General features: G+C 45.8%; 2 pseudogenes; both read right to left on the bottom strand.

The window, feature by feature from the left end:
* Positions 1 to 948: 948 nt before the first annotated feature.
* Positions 949 to 3,210, bottom strand: LOC123152418 (protein SRG1-like; annotated as a pseudogene).
* Positions 3,211 to 3,325: 115 nt separating this feature from the next.
* On the bottom strand, positions 3,326 to 6,957 carry LOC123152419 (protein SRG1-like; annotated as a pseudogene).
* Between the last annotated feature and the right edge of the window lie 2,039 nt (positions 6,958 to 8,996).

The following is an 8,996-nucleotide window of genomic DNA, read 5'->3' as shown; positions in this document are numbered from 1 at the left end:
GAGAGCAGTCGCTACTTTAACTAGGCCCCAATTCTGAGAGTCAATGTTTGAAATCTTTTTCAGGAGCTCACCAGCAGGCCGCAAGGAGTCGGCATGCTTGTTCACAAAATGATCACAATTATACACAACAGCCATCAACTCAATGATATCTTCATTAGCCATCTCCGGTTCGACTTTCAAGTTGGAGACGTGGGGCGGATCGACGACGGAGCCGGCGGGAGGAGGATGAAGATTTTCCTGTCGAGGAGGAAAGACAACCTCTTAAATATTTGGGTCGAACGATCCATATTATATATGATCTAAACGCCTCCAAACATCGACATTCCAATTGTGTCATATGAAAAAACATCCGTGAACTTCCAAATTCGTGAATGTTTTTCCAATTCGTGAACCTTTTTCAATCTCGCAAACTTTTTTTCAAATTTATGAACTTTCTTCAAAACCGTGAACTTTTTCAAACTCATGAACTTTTTTCAATTTCATGATTTTTTGTCAAATCAATGAATGTTTCTCCAATCTGCAATTTCTTTTTCAAACTCACGAACTTTTGTCAGAGTAATGAACCTTTTTTCAAATTCATAAACTGTTTTCAAATTTGTGAACCTTTTCAAATCTGATTTGTTTTATGTTTTTAGTTAACTTTTTATCGGTATTTGTAGTTCTAATGAGATGAAAATAGTTAGTTCTAAGTTTGTAAATAGTTATTTTTAGTCGGTACTTACAGCCTTCCAATAAAGATATTCTTTATGATTTTGTATTTGTACAATTTTTCATGATCATATGAGATTGTTCTTAGTGTTGATTTATAAATAGTTTATTTTATATCATCAAAAAACAACAAAACTGGAAAATGTCCAAAAACAACAATGCACAGAAGACCACACAAAAAACCTGAAAACGGCATGGGTTGTTTAACAAAAGGAGTACTTAAGACACTTGACAGTCGGCATGCAAATAACAGATGAGTATATTGGTCCCAGAATGGCAAAAGAATTTGCATGAAACACATGACACCGCACTTAGAATATTTTCACCGTGTCGATAACCATTGTCCCTTGAGAGACATGTTCATAGAGTCCAGCAATGTAGTCCTTGACCTTGATCTTTCTGTACAACACCGGCCTCTTCTCGTCTACCAGCTGAGTATAGCTGGCTCGATCTCTCTTTCAGAACGAGCGGAGTAGAACAAAACCACTGATAACCTCTCTTTCTTAGCATTTGTGACAACCCTATGCACAGGGCTTTTGAAGATCCCATTGCTTATTATCTGTGCCATAAACCATGAAAGAGCGATGAAGAGCTTGGCTATTTTTAACAAAAAAATATTAATGTTCAAGGGTTATGTGTGTGACACTTTCTTTCCTCCGTAGAAAAGAGGTGTGACACATATGTCCCCAACATGTAAGTTTTATTGTTATGTTTTATATGGATATGTTAGCATAAAATCATACATTATTATAGTAAATATTAATTATCATGCAATAAAAATCATACACAATATTCAGAAGTATTTTTAAGACGGGTGTGCCCCTGGTCTCTGCTTCACTGCGATGCACACATCTAACTATATTGTGTACTTTATACATAACTCATTTATTCTTGAATACATGCTACATTGATATTTGCCTTTTCTTTAACCATGAGCTAGGGAACGGTGTTTACCTCAGTTTGGTCTCCTACGTTGACCAGTAGGGTGTGGGGCACGACCGGTACATCCCACCAAACGCCGTCTCTAAGGAGTTGCAGGCCACCAACAACGTCATCGACCATGAGCACGGTAAGAACACTCCCATCAGAGTGGGGCTTAAGGCCGAACACGAGCTCCGGCCTTGGGCACTCTGGGTAGTAGCTGAATCTAACATAAGTGTCAGCTCTCTCCCCAAGCTGGTCCACGAAGTAGTCATCGTGGAGCTCCAGCAGCTTTGACATTGCCCGGAGCAGACCATCCTTCACTTCCCCACATTTATTCGTGAACTCGTCAAGAAGATCCCTGAACATGAAAACCAAGAACAATATATCCTCAACAGTACAATTTTTAGATATATCACATTATTCATGTTTGTGAGATCGGTCACCTGAAGGTTTCGGGGTGCGCCGGCCAGAGGGCGAGGCTCCGTTCGTCCTCCGGCTCCACCTTGAGGAAGAGGCGGTCGGACCAGTCTAGGATCTGGTCCGGCGAGCTCACCTGGTCGGTCCCGTACCCCTCGAGCTGGAACCGCTCGCCGCCGATCAGGTTGGTGTATCTCTGCTTCTCTTCCGGTTGCCGCTGAAAGAACTCCCTCGAAGCGGCCATCATGCCATCCATCACGGCGGCATCTACGCCGTGGTTAGTCACCTGCAGGGGCACAACATGGTATGCTTAACACCGACGCTTGTCGCTTGATACCGCTCCAAAATTTCAAGTCGTTATCACTGCTTACCAGGAAGAGACCCCACGACTCAAGCGCCAGCCGGAGCTTCGCTGCCTCCTCGGCAGAAGCGGTGGTGTCGTCCAGCTTGAAAAGGCGGCCGAGGTCGATGACAGGGATTGGCGCCACTACCGCCGTCGCAGGCTGCTGGTCGTGGTCGTGTTGTCCGCGCACGACGTACCGGGCCGGCACGACGGGCGCGGCGAGGGCGCCGGCCAGCTCCTGCACCGTCGTGGGCGCTCTCGCTCCCCCCGTGCTTTCCATAGATACACCAATCCCACCAGCCATCATGTGGTCTCTTCAGTAGAAAAGTAGCGCTCGTTCAACGTGACGTGCGACAATATTTTCCCATTGGTCACTGCTGTTATCGTGCCCATCTTTCAGTACTACGGACGAATGTTGCAGTCTCGGCCATCCTCGTCTCCACATGCTATGTTATGTGATATGTCGCCGGCTGTCAGCGAGCGACAACGTGCCGATCAGAGGTGTAGCCGGCTAGCCGCCGATCAGAGGAGTTGTCATTGCTGCTAAAGTAAAATAAATTGATAGCCTTAAATTTCAAATTTTTCAGTAAACTCAAACACGATAAGGTTTGAGTTGCACCTAACAGTCACTAGGCTGACCGCGCCAAAAAAAAAACTGGCACTAGGCTGGCTGCCGTATTATATATACGGTGGGCATGTGGCATAGGGCTGAACCATGGACGATAAATGAAATCATTTTTCTCCACAAAGAGTGGATTTTATTAGCTTAAAATGAAGCATTAAGTGTACACACCTGATCGCTGCATAGATAGAATGTACACAGCCAACACGAACACAAAAAAACACATCGGCAAATGGCAAAGTCATGCAAGACCAAAGATATGAGCAAGCGAGGAAAAAAAACCAAACTAATCAGTTTCGTGATCGGCAAACTACAACAATGACCATATCCACACCAATCATGTCATGACATCACACAAATGACGAGTTTACTCAACAACAACGCTTTCAGAATAGGAGTGGTGATCAAACGCTGTCGTCGCAGGATCCAACCACAAAATGCTAGAATCTAGGTTTTCACCTTGAAGAATTAGTCCGAGCAATGCCTCTAGCAAGGTAACGATGGTAAAAACATCGCCATTGCCAGGTATAACCAATTCGGATCAGACCTAGGTTTTCACCCCGAAGCTCGTGATCGGGGTGCTTGATTAGCACCACCATCGATATCACTCATATGTTGTCACCACCACTTTTTCGTGAACCCAGCATCCACGTGCGATGTGCGACCACCGTTGCTGCACAAACATCCCAATGCGTCAAACCGTTGTCCATAGTTTGCATCTTGCTGCCGAAGTCAACCTTCGGATCTGAAGGGAGAAACCCTTCCAAAGAACTTTAGGTGGCCATCGCAGTCTGCATCAAGACTGTTGCCGCAGGCCAGAGTGGTCACCCCCCACGGGTGAATCTAGGTGATGGGACGACCGCTCCGGAAACCCACCCATGTTTGGCTAGATCAGAACGATGGGTATCATCGCACGATGGCAACAACAATCACCACGCCGTAGATCAAGCCCAGCCAGCATCCGTAGATCAAAGCTCCGCCAGCATCGATGACCACCGACCCATGCCATGCTCAGGCTGAGCAGCACAACCAGAAGGTGAGGCACCCAAGAGAAGACACGAAGGAGCGTTCCACCACTAGCCTGCTGTCGTTCACTGGGAAGGACAGCCCGCCAACAAAATTGGCGCCGCGATCCGCCGCCATGCCCACGACCTTCATGCCCACGTTAGCAAGAGTCCCTCCGCCACTGACCACTGACCGGAGCTTTGCCTGGATGGCAGCAAAATTCAAGACTGACATGTGATGCTGAACAAAGGGAGTACTTAATAGAGTTAACATGCAACAATATATGGAGATAAATTGTTCCTAGAACGATTACACGTTTTGCATTACCAACATGATACCACACTTATTTATATCTTCACTGTGTCAATAACCATCGTTCCTTGAGACACATGTTCATAGAGTCCAGCAATGTAGTCCTTCACCTTGACCTTTCTGTACAACGCTGGTCTCTTCTCATCTACCAGCTGAGTCGCTGGCTCAATTTCTCTCTCAGGATCAACCGAGTAGAATAGAGCCAGCGATAGCCTTTCTTTCTCAGCATTTGTCACAACTCTATGCACGGGGCTTTTGAAGATTCCATTGCTCATTATCTGTTACAATTTTTTTATGATTAGGCCAAGAGTTTGGGGGACTTTTCGATGTGTGATGAATATTTTCACCTCTGACCACCTTCCTAACTGATCCACCCATGGCGGAGGTAGACCCGTAATCATTTTGAAATATAATGTATATATAACAGTTAATAATGACTGGTATCACAAATGTGGGAAGAAAACTACAATTGTTATGACGTCTTTTCTTACCATTGTTATCCTTGACATGTTTGAAAATTGTAAAACCATGTAATTTTACATACTTCCATAAACAAAGATGTTAGAAGCACAAGAAAATTATAAGCCCACATGTAGCAATCGTTGTATAACTTTTCTATGAATTAGAAACACTGTTTGGAAATTTTCAAATAGCATGCAAAGCTGAAGCGAAGATATTTTTTATAAAATAAATATCGCATAGTTTTTTCAAGAAAACCAACAATTGTCATGTATACAAAATAAATTTAGGGATTAAATAATTAGGAGACAACAAGTATAACTAAGAACCATAAGTTTATGTGTGATTAACGGAGGCATGCCATTTTTCTACAACCTGTGATCTTTATATTGATATAGATACAAATTAGAAATAAGCAGTGAGAATATATGAAATAAACTCCATACTAAATCATTGGTGGCAAGATGACTCAAGTTTCTGCATAAAACCATGATCTGGACACGCTATATCTTCATTGTCTCATATAAATCTGGGAAAAATATTGTGGAACAACTTCATTAATATTGTAATGTTACATTTTCATCTAAAATTCTAAATAATATTTTAACCAAAGGTCAAAGATAAAATGTTTCTTCAAACATTAAAATATAGTGCATACTAGTTTTGTCTTGAGTCAAGTTTAGTAAACCTTGACCGAATTTATATAAAACATCTAACAAATCAAAATCAATACTATTATATTCATAATAAAATATGTTTCCATATTCTAAATGTTTATATTTAAGCTTTCTATATTTTGGAACTGGAACAGAGACAGTAGCGGTTCGATTGGCATACTGCGAGCGTGGAGGTGATGGTGTTTACCTCAGTTTGGTCTCCTATGTTGATCAGCAGGGTGTGAGGAACAATTGGTACATGAACCAGACACCATCTCTCAAAATCTGGAGCCCACCAATGGTGTCATCGACCATGAGCACGGTAAGAACGCTCCCATCGGAGTGGGGCTTCAGGCCGAACACAAGCTCCGGCCTCGGGCACTCCGGGTAGTAGCTGAATCTAGCGTAAGTGTCAGCCTTCTCCCCAAACTGGTCCATTATATAGTCGTCGTCGAGCCCCAGCAGCCTCGCCATTGCCTGGACCAGTCCATCCTTCACCACCCTACATTTCGTGGTGAACTCGTGCAGAAGATTCCTGTAAAAAAAAAAGAGTTGATGAGCTTGATATTTCCTATATTATTTTTCGAGACGACGATCGCATCAATCTTTGTGTGATCACTGATCACATGAAGGTTTGAGGATGCGCTGGCCAGAGGGCGAGGCTGCGCTCGTCTTCGGGCTCCACCCTGAGGTAGAGGCGGTCGGACCAGTCGAGGATCTGCTCCGCCGAGCTCACCCGGTCGGTCCCGTACCCCTCGAGCTGGAACCGCTCGCCCCCGATAAGGTTGATGTATCTCTGTTTCTCTTCGGGTGGCTGCCGGAAGAACTCCCTTGACGCGACCATCATGCCGTCCATCACCGAGGTGTCGACGCCGTGGTTAGTCACCTGCAGACACACACGACAGACGACACGGTACGCTCGCTCAACACGCAAGCTTGATCGATTTCGCTCAGCGACGAGAGAATAGATGATTAATTACCAGGAAGAGGCCCCACGACTCGAGCGCCTGCCGGAGCTTCGCCTCTTCGCCGTCAGCTGCGGCGGCGCCCTCCTGCTTGAAAAGGCGGCCGATGTCGATGACAGGGACCGGCGCCGCGGTGGGGTGCTGGCCGTTTTCGTGGTGACTGCGTGAGACGTACCGGGCCGGCACGTCGGGCTTGCCGTGGGCGCCGGCGAGCTCCTGCACCGTCGACGTTGGTCTCGCTCCCCCTGTGCTTTCCATAGATGCGATTGCACGACCTTCCGTGGTTGGTTTGGTCTTTCAGTAGCGCTCGATCTATGTGACGACGATACCTCGGCTGGCCTCGACGATCAGTCGTAGGTCCTGGGAGCCTGGGAATTATGGTGGTCGCACACGTCGTCGACGATAAGGAGAGGAGGTAGCTAAGGGACAAAGGTTGCGGTTGCCCTCATCGTGATCCTCACATGTCATGTGTTGTTGTTGACGTTCCTGACAAGATCTGTTTTGATCCGATAAGGGAGCAACAGTTAAGTTGTTCGGCGCAGCGCGTCTGATGAAGCTAGTGGCTGGCGACACGAAATATCCTCCCACAGCGGTAGCGGGTCTCATTTTACAGAGCAGATGCTTCATACATTACATACGTAGCTTCAGCTGAACACATTACACATGTCGTGCTGTCTGTATCATCAAACTAAAAATGCAAATGCGGCTCAATGAAGACGGCTGGCCCAAACGTCCACAAAGTGTACTAATGATTTTTTTTAACTTTTTGCACAGGATTGCTAAACTTTTTTTTACAAAAGGAGGAGTACCCTGGCCTCTGCATCTAGACGATGCATGTAGCCACTTTATTAATTATTCACACAAGACTTTACAAAGTCATACAACAGTAAGACTAAAGCCACCGTCTAGGCAACATCTATCGCCACTCCTATCTAGTTGATAAAGGGATGCTGATAGTCTGGGCCTAATACCAAACAGACCGCACAGCCAAACATATCATTTAAGACCTGAGGTCCCAACCAGGACGCGTGCCGGGTATGGGATACCCACCAGTCCGGCGCACTTCTCAACCAGGACGCCTACCGAGTATGAGGTCGCCGTAACCACCTGCCACCAATCCATCTTCAGTGCAGTACTGCTGCATCAACCTTGCCCGTTCTAGTTGCCGTCGATGCCACCACGACGCCAGACAGCGCCACCTCCCTGCACGAGTCCATCTCCACGCATCAGAAGTCGAGTCTCCACGGCGCCATGCCGCCGAGATCTGCCGCCATCAATGTGTAAGCTGAAGCACCGCTCCACCAAAAAGCCTTCCACTGGCCCCTCGGTCCGTGTACACCTCCATGAATGACACCTCCAAGAGGGAAACGACACCATAGCGCCACCGTCATCTGATCTATTGATCTAGAGTTTTCCTTGGAGGTAGCATAGAGTGACCTTAAACTTCTCCACGGCGATGCCTTTAAGAAGGGAGCGACGCAGACAGCACCGCCACCGCCGGCCTTGGCAGCTAGCCGAGAGCAGGTTTTCACCCAGATCCGTTCGAAGATCTGATACGTCTCCGTCGTATCTATAATTTTTGATTGTTTCATGCCAATATGATACAACTTTTACATACTTTTGGCAACTTTTTATACTATTTTTGGGACTAACATATTGATCCAGTGCCCAGTGACAGTTCTTGTTTGTTGCATGTTTTTTGTTTCGTAGAAAATCCATATCAAACGGAGTCCAAACGGGATAAAAACTTACGGAGATTTTTTTGGAATATATGTGAATTTTGGGAAGTGGAATCAATGTGAGACGATGCCCGAGGGTGAGGGGCGCACCATGGGCCCTCGTGGCCACTCCGTAAGGCACTTGGTGCCCTTCTTTCGTCGCAAGAAAGCCAATATCCGGATAAAAATCGTATCAAAATTTCAGCCTAATCGAAGTTACGGATCTCTGAGAATTTAAGAAATGGTGAAAAGGAAGAATCGAGGAGCGCAGAAACAGAAGGAAACAGAGAGAGATCCAATCTCTGAGGGGCTCTCGCCCCTCCGCCGCCATGGAGGCCATGGACCAGAGGGAAAACCCTTCTCCCATCTAGGGGGGAGGTCAAGGAAGAAGAAGAAGAAGAAGAAGAAGAAGAAGGGGGGCTCTCTCCTCCTCTCTCCCGGTGACGCCGAACGCCGCCGGGGCCATCATCGCGACAACGATCTACACCAACAACTTCACCGCCATCATCACCAACTCTTCCCCCCTCTTTGCAGCGGTGTAACCCCTCTTTTACCCGCTGTAATCTCTACTTAAACATGGTGCTCAACGATTTATATTATTTCCCAATGATGTATGCTATCCTACAATGTTTGAGTAGATCTGTTTTGTCCTATGGGTTAATTGATGATCGTGATTGGTTTGAGTTGCATGTTTTATTATTGGTGCTGTCTACAGGCGGAGCGAGAATTTCTCAAAGCCTGGGGCTAAAGTTAAGTTACTAAAAATAATGTCGAATACTACGCATATCAAAGCATGCTATAAGTATGCTACAAGTTCATATTTAAAATTAAATATGAATTCATTGTTACCATGAGAGGAAATTCAAT

The sequence above is a fragment of the Triticum aestivum genome, chromosome 7A (genome assembly GCF_018294505.1).
Source record: "Triticum aestivum cultivar Chinese Spring chromosome 7A, IWGSC CS RefSeq v2.1, whole genome shotgun sequence".
NCBI classification, from domain to species: domain Eukaryota; kingdom Viridiplantae; phylum Streptophyta; class Magnoliopsida; order Poales; family Poaceae; genus Triticum; species Triticum aestivum.
This window is presented reverse-complemented; position numbering and strand designations above follow the sequence as displayed.